The following is a 14,245-nucleotide window of genomic DNA, read 5'->3' on the forward strand; positions in this document are numbered from 1 at the left end:
GTGTAGCAACTCATGTGAACTAGTGGGGGTGCGTCTCGAAAAACCTGACGGAATTCACAAAAGCATCGTGCTCATCAATGCCTATGTTCACCCAGGAACCTGCACAAGAAAAAAGGATTGGGCCTTTTTATAGGAAATAGAGAACGAACTTGGAGACTCAGTCATTATCTGTGGAGACCTCAATGCAAGATCGAAGCTATGGGACCAGCGGAACAACAACCCTCAAGGACTCGCACTTGAAGGAATGATAGGGGAAATTCTTCTTAGCCCATTAACAACCACATCCCCAACTCGCCTTGGAACAAGACAAGGGGACAGTGACAGTGTGATCGACATCGCTCTAACATCTCCAAAATTCAGAGCAGAAATGAATGCAGAGACGCTTCCACACCAAGGCAGTGACCACCTCCCGGTAGTTTTCAGTCTACAGAAACTGTCAGATAAACGCTGTATGAAACCGCGTGATCCATTTCAGTATGAAACCAAAGAGGCAACCGTCATCGAAAAATTAAGACGCAGAAGAAACAAAAGAACGGCACCGAACAGGATGCAAACTATTCAGCCCCCATGGTGGAATACCGACACAGAGGGAGCCTGGATAGAAAAACATGCGGCTGTCAAACTTTGGCAAAAAGAAAGAACAAAACCATCTCCGGACAAAGATATTGAAACAAAAATGAAAGAAAAAACTAAACAGTTTGAAACCATTGCTCAAGAGGCCAAAAATGACAAGTGGAAACAGTTTTGCGAGGCACTCAGTTATGACTCAACATTGACAGAGTTCTGGCAATTTTATCGTCGCATGGAAGGGAAAACGTGCACAACAACAACCCCAGACATGGTAGACACTGACGGAACCAAGCTTAAGACAAACGAAGAAAAAGGATCCGCCCTGCTCAAACGTTTCATACAACAGAGCGATCAAAGAAACTTAGATGAGAAAAAGAAATATGTTGAGGAGTTAAACCAAACCCTTATGCAGACTGGACCTGATGATGACTTGACAATAGACGATCTAAACGAAGCAATAGCTAAATGCAAGAAAGAATCAGCTCCTGGCCCAGACAAAGTTCGCTACTCGGACATCAAAGAACTATCGGAAGAAGACAGAAGCAACCTTTTCAATCTATATCAAAACAGTTTCCACAATGGACATGTGCCGGAGGACTGGACACACAGCTTCTTAAAACCCATACCAAAACCAGGAAAGGACCATCATCAGGCAAGCGGCTACAAGATCCTAACCATGCAAAACATTGCTGGAAAGCTCAAGGAACGCATGATAGCCAGGAAACTTGCAAGGGATCTTGAACACAGGCACATTCTCCCTTCAAATCAAGGTGGTTACAGAACAGTCAAATCCACATGGGAAAATGCAGCTGCTTTTCCATATGAGGTGTATGAAGGATTTCAAAGGAAAGAAGAAACACTAGCAGTAGCAATCGATCTTGAAGATGCCTACAATAAAGTCCAGTTTGCACACCTCATGGAGCTGCTACTAAGGTATGGAGTAAGTTTGACACTGACAAGATGGATAGCAGCAGCGCTTCAGGAAAGAACCGTCGTCCTACGCCTTGGAGATTGGATGTCTGCACCTTCTAAACTATCCATGAGACTACCACAAGGGTATCCGCTCTCTCCTGTCCTCTACAATGTCTACACGAAGGGCCTTGCAGACAACAATGGAATAGCTCGGGTGCTTACTCTTGCGGATGATGGCCTTGTCTTCAAAACTTCGAAAGATGCTCAGGAAAGAACTAAAGCCGTCCAGAAACAACTAAACAATATTGCTCAATGGTGCAAAGACACAGGATCTTCCATCAATCCAGCGAAAGCCCAAACGTTGCTGTGCACCCTCAACAACAGAACCGCGAGCAAATCACCACCTTCTGTGTCATTCGATGGGATTCAGATCGAGAAAACTGAATGCCTATGCTACCTAGGAATACACTTCGACAGGATGCTGACCTTCAGAAAACATACGGAAAATACTGTTCTCAAATGCAAAAAGGGCCTTTCAGTCTTAAAAGCAATGGCAACCAAAGGTATTGAACAACGCCACCTCTTCCTGCTATACCAATCACTCGTCCTCAGTGTGATCGACTACGGACTTGGGCTAACAACACCGTCTCAAAGCAACCTCCTAAAATTAGAAAGAGTTCAAAATGAAGCTATGAGGCTGATCCTTGGAACAACAAAAGACACGCCCACAGAAACCATGCGATACCTGCTTGACCTTCCTTCAGTGCAGGCCAGAAACAAGTTAGAACAGGTCAAGACCTACTTCAAAGCATTAGAAAACCCTCAAAACCCACTGCATGACGCAGTCAAAGAACCAAAAGGCAGCCGTCTAGGACGAGGAAGACCATGGATGGGGCAAGCAGAAAACACAATCCAGCTAGTATGCCGACTACAAGACCTGAAAGAAACAAAAGAATGGGAGAAAAACCCCGAAAACCTCAACCATCTATTCAACACAGCCATTTCACCCACTCTAGGAAGACATTGTCGGGAATGGCCAGAGGGCAAAACTGATGCGGAAGTGAAGCTACTCATAGAAGAAAACAGTAAAGAAGAGGACATCATCATATACACAGATGGCTCAGTCACCAAAGACCAATCCGGTTGGGGATTCACTGGGAAACAAAATGGAAAAACAGTGAGGGAAGAGAATGCTGCCTACAAAGTCACAACCTCCAGCCTAACGATGGAAGCTGAAGCTGTGACACATGCCCTCCAGTGGCTATCGTCCATCCATACGCCCGGAAACCAACATGTCATGATTCTAACCGACTCAATGAACCTCATACAGAAAATTGAAAACGGAATGGGAAGCCCAGAGTGGCTATAAGGCAATGCGCAACTTTCAGATTAAAAAACTCACATGGTCATACTGCCCGGGACATGCAGGAGTTAAGGGAAATGAGCGAGCTGACAGACTTGCTGGTAACGCAACACCAACGAGCGACCTACATCTAGGAAAATCGGAAATCCTCAGAAAAGTCAAAGAACATCAAAAAGAACAGGTACAAGGCCATCACACCATCGATCGCCTCAAAGAAATAAAAGCAGAGAGAGGGAGCGGCCGCAAGTCTAACATGAAAGGTAGAGCACGATGCTTTGCAAATCAAACAAATATCGGCATCATTTCCAAACCAACATTGCGCAAATTTCTTCAAACCGGAACAGAGTCTCTGTGGGCCTTTCCAAATACAATAGACTGAGCAACACACTAGACGCCGCGTTCTTGGCATCAGAGATCTTTTCCCATCCCTCTTGCGGTCAATCAGTGGCAGCCTCTGTGCGTGTGTGTATGTGTGTTTGTGTGTATGTGTGGGTCTGTGTTTGTGAGTGCGTTTGTGCATGCGTGAGAGTGTAAGTGTACACAAGTGTCAGGAGAGTTCTGTGCATGTGTGTGTGTGTGTGTGTGTGTGTGTGTGTGTGTGTGTGTGAGGGGGAGGTGGGGGTGCAGGGAGGAAGTGGGGTAGAGGATGAGGTATGTGAGTGTATGCATGCCTACACTGTGGGAGCAACAGGATATTGGAACGTATATATTATATATATATCTTTGTATATATGTGTGTGGGGTTGGGGGTGGGAGATGTGGGCGTGTGTGTGTGTGCTTGTACAAATAAGCGTTCATCTGTGTGTGTGTGTGTGTGTGTGTGTGTGTGTGTGTGTGTGTGTGTGTTCGTTCTTTAGTTTAACGTCTTTTTACTGTAAGTGATATTAGACGAGGGAAGGAAAAAAAATCGAGTGGGAGGAGGGGGCGGGGGGATTACTGTGTACGCATACGAGTAAGTGAAAGTGTGTGTGTGTGTGTGTGTGTGTGTGTGTGTGTGTGTGTGTGTGTGAAAATTATTGATTTAAGTTTTGTTTAAAAATAAACAAAAAATCATAACAATAGAACATATTTCTAATGAAAAACTAACAACTATAACAGCGAACCAACTGGACTGTTTAACAAGGAGTTGAAAAAGTCATACATTAGCAATGGACTGCTGAAGATCGTCAACACTGAAGATGATTTCAGTTCAGGGATTTGAGACTTTAACATATCGCAAGTTGGTATATGATCGGCTGTTATGTGACCACCACAGATGCAAGAAACATTACTGACATATTTTGTCCTAAAACAATTCATTTTCCATCTGCAGATTAGAGAAATGATTTGCCTCTTATGAAAATCATTATGATAATGTTTTCCCATGAAACCATACATTTTCTTTATGTTCTTATGTAACTCCGAGTTACCAGTGTGTTTTTCTTCAGACTGAAATTTTGACCATTGGACTTTTTCTACCATGGTGTAACATTCCTGTAGTGAAAGCGAAATATTTAAATCTAACTCCTTCGTGGAGCTTCTAGCTCCTTTTTTAGCCAAAATGTCAACTTTTTCATTATAGTAAAAACCGCAATGAGAAGGAATCCAGCAAAAGGTTATGTGAGAGCCTCTTAATAAGAGTTCGTGAATCAAATGGTTAATTTCAATAATGAGTTCATACCTAACCGTTTCTTTTATAAGTTCAAAAGCGTGAAGAACTGATTTAGAATCAACACAAAATAGAATCTGAAATATAGTTTTCGGAAAGGATATCATGAAATTTAACACCATTAGGATTGCTATGAGTTCAGCTGTGAAGATGGATTTATTCTCTTCCAGTTGAAAAGAGTTTTGAAAGTTAAGGTCTGGAATAACGAAAGCAGCACCAGCTCTATCATTTACAACAGAGCCGTCTGTAAAAATCTTTAGATGATTAAGGTATTTCTCTTCCAAATGGATTCGTACATGCGATGTAAGTAAATTTATGTTGTCATCTTTGGTCAGATCAGTGTGATCGATACCAAAGTGCGCTCTTTGAAGTTCCCATACAGGTGTAGGTGATACTACAGACCTTTTAGCAAAATGTGGGGTTTTATTCACGCCGGAATTTGTTAAAATACTTGACGTATGTTCCCAGTGTGGTATGAGAGGATATAGATCTAGCTCTCTTTGGAAAATCGCGGTCGGATTTGAGATTTATTTCCGATTCCAAATCGTTTTCGTCCGTTAAACTTCTCAAGACAAATTTACTACACGCAAGTTCCCTTTGATCCTCTAATGGTAATACTCCCGCTGCACTGTACGTTTTCTTACTGGAAGCATGGACTGGTAAGCCAAGTGCCAGTTTATATGCTCTGCAGTCTATGCTTTGAATTTTTTTCAATAAATATTAAGGCGCACTGAAGTACACTTCTTGTGCATATATAAGTTTTGACCGAACAAGTGAAGTGCAAAGGTGTAGTAGGCTGAGTATGTCCTGACTCCATGGTTGTTTGCATACTATTTTCAAGAAGTTTAATGTTTTCCTGGCCTTTGTTAAAATGTAATCGATATGATGATTCCAAGTTAATTTTGATGTAAGGTGTACTCCAAGGAATTTAACTACTTTTTTATATTCCAGGGTGTTATCGTAAATCTTAAAGGAAAGCAATGTTGCTGGACTTGATCCATTATTAAAAAGCATTAAGTGTGTTTTTTCGGTTGATATTTGTAGACCATTCTCGCTCATATAATTTGCTACTGTGTTTAATTCATTTTGATATAGCTTTTTTGTGTAATTCATGTATCGGGCAGGCGTATTCTTTTTGATTGTAACTTTCATCCGCATGCATATATCGTCAGCGTATTGAACCATTACAACATTCTTTGTTAGTTTTTTGGGTAGATCATTCATTAGAATGTTGAACAATATTGGAGCAATTACAGAGCCCTGAGGAATACCTGTCTGCAATGTTCGTGTAGATGAATACGTATTCCCTATTTTAGCCTGAATTTTTCTGTTTTCTAAGAAGTCTTTTATAAAGTTATACATATGTCCCGATAATCCAATCGTCCTCAGTTTTAACATTACACGTGAATGCCACACTTGGTCATAGGCTTTGGTAATGTCGAAAAAAGTTGCAAGCAAACATTTTCGTCTTGCAAATTGGTGCTTAACCTGAGTGGTTAATTTCACTAAATGGTCGATTGTGGATCTTCTTTTTTTTAAAACAGCTTGATTTACAGGGATGACATTATTCTTTTCACAGTAGTATACGAGTCTGTTTAATAATATTTTTTCTAGCAACTTACAGACATGAGGTGAGTGCTATAGGTCTGTAACTGCCAATGTGTGTTTTTGGTTTGCCTTGTTTGTGGATTGGAACTATTATTGATTCCTTCCAGATTTTAGGGAGAACATCAGTGTCCCAACATCGTTTGAATATATTAAGAAGAATGTTCATCCATTTATCTGGTAGATGTTTAATCATTTCATTAGAAATTGCATCAATTCCTACCGATGTTTTTAACTAGGACTGGCCTAGCCTCTTTTGTTGCACACCTTTGAGAACCGAGTCATAAAGAACGGCAACAAGTGGTAGGTCGTCTTCTGGGTATTTTGTTCCTTTTACGTCATTTGAATTTTCGGGATTTACGTCTTTTGCAGCACTGACGTCATTTGTTTTCCTTGGCCGTTTTTGTTTGTTTTTTTTTTGTTTTGTTTTTTATCCGTTTTGGTGGTTTTGCTGGTTTTGGGGGTGCGCGGCAGTCGTCGTGGGTCGCAATGGGGCAGAGGGGACCTTTTTGGCAATTTCTGAGAAGGTGGGTGGGCATGGGACGTCTGTTTGCGTGGCTGAGTTCTGCAGACTCACTTGTCTCGTTGTCTTGGTCAGCTTTTCGATCAGATGGTTTAGGTTGTTGACCGTCTTTTCCAGGGAGGCCACAAGGTTACACAGTTCCACGATCGTTCTTTTCAGATCCTCCATGCCTGTGATGTCGCTCCTTATTTCAATTTGGTTCCTGCCTTCATTGCATTCTGTCTCAACGGTCCCGGGTTCTGGGTTGCTGGGGCTCTTCTGGGACTTGCTCTTCGGTACGATAGGTTTCTCCTGTCCTCTGGCTTCTTTGGGCTTGTCTTCCTTTTCAGTGGTGTGCGAAGAAGTCGTCGGGACACAAGGGTTGAACTTATTATTTCTTGCACGTGTTGTCCTAGTCATGGCAGTAGATTTTTCACAATAACTGAGTAGTCGGGCTTCAGACGTTGACTATCTCCGCCATCTTGGATTCTGTCTGTGTGTGTGTGTGTGTGTGCGTTTTTGTGTGTGTGTGTGTGCCGTGGAAGCTGCGATACATAGACTAGAAATGAGTGTGTGGAGGAGGGGAGTAGAGGAGGTGCAGGGTAATGTGTGTGTGTGTGTGTGTGTGTGTGTTGGAGCTCATGTACGTTTATATGTATTTGACTGTGCTTTCATATCTGTGAAACTGCGTGTTTGGTGCATATCTGTTATGCATGTGTGGGTGATGTGTGAATGTGTGTCTTCATGTTTTACATTTATTTGCTTATTTATCGTCAGTGTTGTCTTATTTATTTATTTATTTATTATTATTATTTTATTATTACTTTCATTACTACTGCCTTTTTTTCTCAAGGCCTGACTAAGCGCGTTCGGTTACGCTGCTGGTCAGGCATCTGCTTGGCAGATGTGGTGTAGCGTATATGGATTTGTCCGAACGCAGTGACGCCTCCTTGAGCTACTGAAACTGAAACTGAAACTGACGCATTTCGCCTACACGCGATATATCCACACGCGTTTTGCGTCCGCGCGTTTCGCCCACACGCGATTCGCCTTCGCGCGTTTCGCCTACAGGCGACTGATTCGCCCACACTCGTTTCGCCTACACGCGTTTGACCCACACGCGCTTCGCCTATGCGCCTCACAGTTTCACCTACGCGAATTTCGCCTACGCTTTGTTCCCCCAAAGCGGGCGCCTCCTTTCCCGTCATGATGTCAGCAGGGTGGTTTCGCCTACACTGATGCTCATATTCCTTTCGCCTACACACTCATATTCCTTTCGTCTTGCGCAGCCACGTTGGTTTCGTCAATGAGCGAAGTCATGCTCACATCGCCTGACAGAAATTGATGTCAACTCAAGCTTCTGAAACAGAACCAGGCCATGCATTTAGCACGTACAGGGCTACAATACATCTGTATTCATCTGACCGGAAATTAATTATTGATTATATTGATTGGACACATGAATTATACTATTGATCCAGGCTGTGTATCATGCAGTTTGCATATATACATCTTTATTTCATCTGACTGGAAATTATAATTATTGATGGTGCAACTGAATATACCATAAAACTAGGCCATGCATTTAGCACGTATACATCTTTATTCATCCGACTGGAAATTGATTATTGATTGTATAACTGAATATACAATGCCACGCATTTAGCATACAACTGAATTATACTATAGAACTATGCATGCATTTATGACGTACACAATGTACCTTTATTGGTCCGGCTGGGAATTAATTATTGATTCTACAACTGAGTATGTCATAGAACCAGGCCATGTATAATGCAAGTATACAACACATCCTTGTTCATCCGACTGGAAATTAGTCACTGGTTGTACAACTAAATATAGGCTATTATGGATATGCTTCAGCGTTAGTGAGAAGAGAATTGAAACTGAAAATGGGTCTCAGTGCAATGGATCTTCTGAAACAGAGCTGTTGGTGAACACAAAGAGCACCAGAGTACAACCATTCACAGACGAAACGTACGCCTGAAAAAATACAATTTGTAATCGGGCTGCCTTCACCTCTACACTCCATCTCGCTCACTACGATCGGCTTCAGATCCACTCTGTTTACACATACCCAGATTCAAACACTCGACTGTTGGCCGCCGTTCTTTCTCTGTCTCTGGACCTTGCGATTGGAATGAACTTCCTCTTTCGCTTCGTCAAGTCTCCACACTCAGCTCTTTCAAGCCTGGCCTTAAAACCCACCTCTTCCCAAAATAGCCTCCCTTGCCTGCCCTTCCTTGTCTTTAGTTTCTACAGTTTTAGAGTTATGCATGCGTGTGAATGACTGGTGCGAAAGCGCTTTGATTTGTCTTTGCACAAGATTCAGCGCTATATAAATACCATTATTATTATTATCATTATTATTAAAAGACTGATGGATGGAAATGCTGGACGCATGCTCATACCAGCGCAATTCACATGATAGACACATCATCATGCAGGTTTGTTGATTAATTTAATGCCATCAATAAACTCAATCGAAATGCCTGTTTGCAGTGCTGTCTGTATTCCGGTGCTCGAGTCAAGGCGTACGTGAAACCAATGTTCTTGACAGTCTGTAGGCGAAACGCGTGCACTGGTGTAACGCGTGTAGGTGAAATTTGGTGTACCGTGCCCCTCACTACCCTCCACCCCTTTCCCTTCCCTTCCCCCTGCCTCCCGACCCTTTTCCCACCCCTCTTCCCGCCCCCCTTCCCGCCCCTCTTCCCACCCCCTTCCCACCCCTCTTCCCGACCCCACCCTCTTCCCACCCCTCCGTCCCTCTTTCCACCCCTCTTCCTGTCCCTCTTCCCGACCCTCTCCCCGTCCCTCTTCCCAACCCTCTTCCCGTCCCTCTTTCCACCCCTCTTCCCGTCCCTCTTCCCGACCCTCTTCCCGTCCCTCTTTCCACCCCTCTTCCCGCCCCTCTTCCCGTCCCTCTTCCCGCCCCTCTTCCCGTCCCTCTTCCCGACCCTCTTCCCGTCCATCTTCCCGCCCCTCTTGCCGCCCCTCTTCCCGCCCCTCTTCCCGACCCCACCTTCTTCCCACCCCTCTTCCCGACCCTCTTCCCGTCCATTTTCCCGTCCATCTTCCCGCCCCTCTTCCCGCCCCGCCCCTACTTCCCAGCCCCTCTCCTCCCCCACACACTCCACGGTCCCCCCGTCCACCCCCTCCTCCCCACGGCCACTCTCTTCCTATACCGACCCCTCTTTTTTTTACCTTTTTCCGCTTATTCTTTTTCTTTTTTTTTTTCCTTTTATCCTTCCCAGCCACCTTTCCCGTCCATCTACACGTAACCCCTTCCCGCCCCCTCTCCCTGACTCGTTGGGCCGGCATTGTTCTTGCCCTTCTTCTTGCCGCGCCCCCACCTCTAGCGGTGATTTGTTCTTTGCCGGTGGGTGTCTTGGCCGCCCCTCATAATGTCCCCGGACCTTACCCCGTCCTCCTCTCTCCCTCCAGCGTTTCAACTTCGTGTTCATCCCCCTCCACCCTTCCGCCCTCCTCCTTCTGTACTACCGAACACCTCCCTCTTCTCCTCCCTCCTTCTCCCCCTACCTTCCCCTAACTCTTCTCTCTCTCTCCCCCTTTCTCTCCCCTCACTCTCTTCCGCCCCCTTTCTCCTTCTCCCTTCGCCACGTCTCCCCCCTCTCTCTCCCTCTCCTCCCTAACCCTCATCACCTTCACTCCCCTCTCATCACCTTCGTCCCACACCCTCCTTCCCCCTTCACCCTCCTTCCACACTCCCACCCTCCTCAACCTCCTCCATCCCTCGGCCTCTCTCACGGTCTCCCACCCACGCCGTCTTCCCCTCTTCCCGTCCATCTTCCCGCCCTCTTGCCGCCCCACTCTTCCCGTCCTCTCATCCCACCCCTCACTGGCTCGCCTTTCCCGCCCATCTTCCCACCCTTGCTTCCACCCACTTCCCCCCATCTCACTCTTTCACCATTTCTACTTCTCCTACCTATCTCACTTTCTTCTACTCTCGGAACTTACTACTTCCTAGTTCATCCCCCCCCTCTTCCCCACCCCTCTACCCGTCCATCCTTCCCGACTCTCAACCCGCCCCTCCTCCCGCCCCTCATTACCGACGACCCTCATCCAACCCCTGCTTCCCACCCCTCTTCCCACCTCTTCCCACTCATCTTCCCACCCTCTTCCCGCCCCCTTCCCGACCCTCTTCCCGTCCCTCTTCCCGACCCTCTTCCCACCAATCTTCCCTTGCTCACCACCGCAAGTCCTCCTCCTTTGTTCCACACACTAGTGACCCACATGTATCAGTGCTGTTAGTGAGTGAAATATTGTCAGTGTAGCACTCGCTGTGAACTCCTTGTCAGCAATTCATTTCTTGCTGTTCATCCCTCGAGGCAAATGCCGTGTCAGTGCTTTCGAACGCGTGCACACGCGCACGTGTACACACAACGCACCGATAATCTTTTATTTCTTATTGTTGCTGCCTAGGTCACGCACGCACGCACACCACTGACACACACACGCGCGCGCGCGCACACACACACACACACACACACACACACACACACACACACACACACACACGCACGCACACACACTCACAAAAATACACACACACACACACACACACACACACACACACACACACACACACACACACACACACACACACCTATTTATTTCTTCACTAGGTCACCTTGGAGCTGATTAAAACGCTGTTTGCCTGAACATGTCTTTTGTCTCTCTCTCTCTCTCTCTCTCTCTCTCCATATCCGTACGGAGATAAAACTGCTCTAGGCAGAAGAGGCATTGTAACAGTTCATCAGCTGACACTTGTTGTTTTAGTCTGGTCTTGCCTGTAGTGTCTTGTGTCTTGTCTTGCCTTGTATTGGCCTTGTATTGTATTATATTTCTCCTTTTTGTCACAACAGATTTCTCAATATGAAATTCGGACTGCTCTGCCCAGGGAGAGCGCTTCGCTACACTGAAAGCGCCACCCTTTTTTCTCTTTTTTTCCTGCGAGCAGTTTTATTTGTTTTTCCTATCCGGAAGTGGATTTTTCTACAGAATTTTGCCAGGGACAACCCTTTTGTTGCCTTGGGTTATTTTACGTGCGCCAAGTGCATGCTGCACACGGGACCTCGGTTTATCGTCTCATCCGAATGACTGACTAGCGTCCAGACCACCACTCAAGGTCTAGTGGGGGGGGGGGGGGGGGGGAATACCGGCGACTGTACCGCGATTTCGAACCAGTGCACTCAGATTCTCCCGCTTTCTAAGCGGACGCGTTACCTCTAGGCCATCACTCCACTGGTTTGCCTTGTCCTGTCTTGTCTTGTATGATACAAATGAGACATTATAAAATCAGTTCGCAGCAAACACATTTTTGTAACCCATCCTCATAGTAATCTATTATACGTGTGTTGCAATCATCGAGGTTCACTCGGTGTGTGTGGAGCTGTACGTGGCTGGTTTGTGGCTTATCTCGTGAATCCAGGTACACTGACATTGGATACAGTGTTGTGTCAGTGCAGCCATGACACAGTGATGATAACTCATTAGTACGTGGTTTTTGCGATATCTTCTTCTTCTTCTTCTTCTTCGCTCGTGGGCTGCAACTCCCACGTCGTATGAACACGAGTGGGCCGAGTTTTACGTGTATGACTTTTTACCCCGCCAGTTTTCGGGGGGGCCGGGGTGTGTGTGGGGGGTGGGAGGGGATCGGGGGGAGGGGGTGGGTGCATGCTAGGTATGTTATTGTTTCCATAACCCACTGAACGCTGACATGGATCACACTGAGGATCTTTAACTGACGTGCGTATTTGATCTTCTGCTTGCGTACACACATGATGGGGGTTGATTTGGCACAAGCAGGTTTGCACAAAATCATTTTGACCTGGGAGATCGGAAAAATCTCCATCCAAAACCCACCACTGAGGCGCCGGTACCGAGATTCGAACCCAGAACCCTCTCAGTTTGAATGAAACTGAAGTCTAACGCTTCAACTGCCAGTAGGCCATTGCGCCGGCCCGTCATTTTTATGATAATTATAGTGTTTGCATCAGTAGCCATCACTGTACGTAATGATGTTTGATCTGATCGATCGGCGATTGCCCAGAGGGGGTACCATAGTGCTGTGACCAGCCTGATCAGCGCAATACTGATTAATAAGCAATGAAAGAAAAAGAGAAATCCAGAAAGTGATAAAAAGAAAAATAAATGAATAAATTGATAAATGAATAAATTAATTAATTAAATAATAATAATAATAATGGTGATGATGATGATGATAGTCAATACTATACTACTACTACTACTACTACTACTACAACTACTACTACTACTATTAATAATAATAATAATAATAATAATAATACCAACAACAACACCGAACAACACTGACTGAACCACAGGATGATTATTATGATGATGATGATTATTATTATGGTGATAACAGCTTATAGAATTATTATAATTATCGATCTCCTTTAAAATGAACAGACTTACCCTGGCTAAGCTTGACACGACGGTGCATGTGCTTTCATTCTCCATCCCTCCATTCACACCCCTCTCTCTCTCTCTCTCTCTGTCTCTCCCTCTCTCTCTCTCTCTCTCTCTCTCTCTCTCTCTCTCTCTCTCTCTCTCTCTCACTTCCCTCTCCCCTGCACACACCGGCACTTTCACTCACGCAAGCTGTCACACATACACACACACACACGCATGCACTGGCACGCACGCACACGCACACACACACTGGCACACACACACACACACACACACACACACACACACACACACCACTTAACTTTGTACCTTTGTATTTAACTGTAATTTGTATCTAATAACTGAGTGTGTTGCTACGTGCGCCGGTGTTGTAACAGTGACTGAATGTGACGTCTATATAGATTACCCTGTAGTGAACTGACAATAAACTGATGAGAATAACTCTCTCTCTCTCTCTCTCTCTCTCTCTCTCTCTCTCTCTCTCTCTCTCTCTCTCTCTCTCTCTCTCTCTCTCCTCCCCCGTCAGGTTATTTTATTCATGTTCCATGGTTGTTTCAGATTCTTTTTTCTTTCTTTTTATCATTCCGAAAAGTCTTTTAGACACGCGGGCCACTCACACACACTGGCACACACACACACACACACACACACACACACACACACACACACACCGTGGCACACACACACACACACACACACACACACACACACACACATACTGGCACACACACACACACACACACACACACACACACACACACACACATACACTGGCACACTCACTGATACACACACACACACACACACACACACACACACACACACAGCGAGAGAAGATAGTAGATGGGTGAGGAACAGGGAAGTCGAAGATATCTTTATTAGATTATTGTCCACAGTGCCATTTACAAAGCCACCCTCTACTATGTAAAATTGTCTCCAGTTCTCTTATCATTTTTTTATCATTATTATCAGCATCAGCAGCATAATTATCATCACTATCATTATCATTATCATCATCATCATGAACATCATTAGCAGCACAAAAATTAATGGAAAGGATAATTAATGTTGAGCGAAGAAGCCAGGTTCAGGGAGATAAGTCCCATCGATGACTGAATGGCTTGTCTTCCCTTGATAATTTTCTGTCCAATCAATGAACGTGTTT

Source organism: Babylonia areolata, chromosome 14 (assembly GCF_041734735.1).
Source record: "Babylonia areolata isolate BAREFJ2019XMU chromosome 14, ASM4173473v1, whole genome shotgun sequence".
Taxonomy (NCBI): Eukaryota; Metazoa; Mollusca; class Gastropoda; order Neogastropoda; family Buccinidae; genus Babylonia; species Babylonia areolata.